Source organism: Micropterus dolomieu, linkage group LG01, assembly GCF_021292245.1.
Source record: "Micropterus dolomieu isolate WLL.071019.BEF.003 ecotype Adirondacks linkage group LG01, ASM2129224v1, whole genome shotgun sequence".
Classification (NCBI taxonomy): Eukaryota; Metazoa; Chordata; class Actinopteri; order Centrarchiformes; family Centrarchidae; genus Micropterus; species Micropterus dolomieu.
In genome coordinates, this window is record NC_060150.1 from 53,452,124 (window position 1) to 53,453,146 (window position 1,023).

Sequence of the window (1,023 nt, forward strand, 5' to 3'; positions counted from 1 at the left end):
GTGGAGAGGCTAGTTACCCTTTCCACATGCCCATGAAGAAAAGCCCTCCTTTCATGGACGCCCCAACCAACTACAAGAAAGATACAGAGAAAACAGCCCGGTGGTCCATTGAGAGGCGGGACAAGGTCGATCTCTCTGACAAACTCATGGCCTCCTCTGTCATGAAGCTCTCTGATGGCTTCATGAAGATAGACCAATGACCAGTTTGCATACTGCCTGAGAAAATAATGTTTCTCGTTTACTGATGGATTTGTTTTTCTGGTGCCGAAATATTTTTACGGTGTTGGCGAATGATAAAAAAAACCCCACTTAATATTACAAGTATTTTTTTTTTTTGTAATACAACTTGACCAGCGGCGATAGCAAGCTTTTTTAATAGCAGGAGAATCCACACAACAGGCGCGTCTCACTCTCTCCTGCAGTGCCGCCGCTCGAGGCGCGTCAAATATGACATCCAGACTTTTGTCAAACGAGATTAGGCCCATTAAAGTTGAATCTGTCACAGGGCAGCCACAGTCACTCAGACCGTAGACCGTCGGCCTCCCTTCTTGTTTTAACCTGATGGCATGATCTCTGTCATCACGTGCAATTGATTGCATGCATACACACATCAACACAGCGGTCAGTCAGTGCTTGAGTGTGCGTAGAAAAAATGCACAGGAGAACGAGAGAAAGAGAAAAGGCAGAGCTGAGATGGAGAAAAGAGCCCTTAAATGCTGTGAAATTACAGATGGTGTTTAAAGAGATTACGTTACGGAAGTTGTGTGTGGCGTTGCTATGACTACAATCTACGTACTATCTCTGGGTACTATCTGTAACGGAAAACGGAGCAGGGCCGAGTAGAGTCGACTCTATCGATTTGCGCTCTGGTAGCATTTTTCGGCACGGCAGCATAGATCGTCAGAACACCGGTAACGTTTAGTTCTAAAAGATGATGCAACTCAGACTCTGTTTGGGCCTGGAAATTCACAATCACAACCTGTAAGTATGCTTTATCGGTTGTGAATTATATTTAAAATAAAC

At 44.6% G+C, this 1,023-nt stretch overlaps 1 long non-coding RNA gene across 1 annotated transcript in view; it reads left to right on the forward strand.

Annotated features, from left to right (window-relative positions):
• Positions 1–850: 850 nt before the first annotated feature.
• The window catches only part of LOC123970093, a 2,763-nt gene continuing 2,590 nt past the window's right edge, over positions 851–1,023 (forward strand). The window contains exon 1 of the long non-coding RNA XR_006824871.1: positions 851–981. This is a non-coding gene — a long non-coding RNA (uncharacterized LOC123970093). The remainder of the gene's footprint in view (positions 982–1,023) is intronic.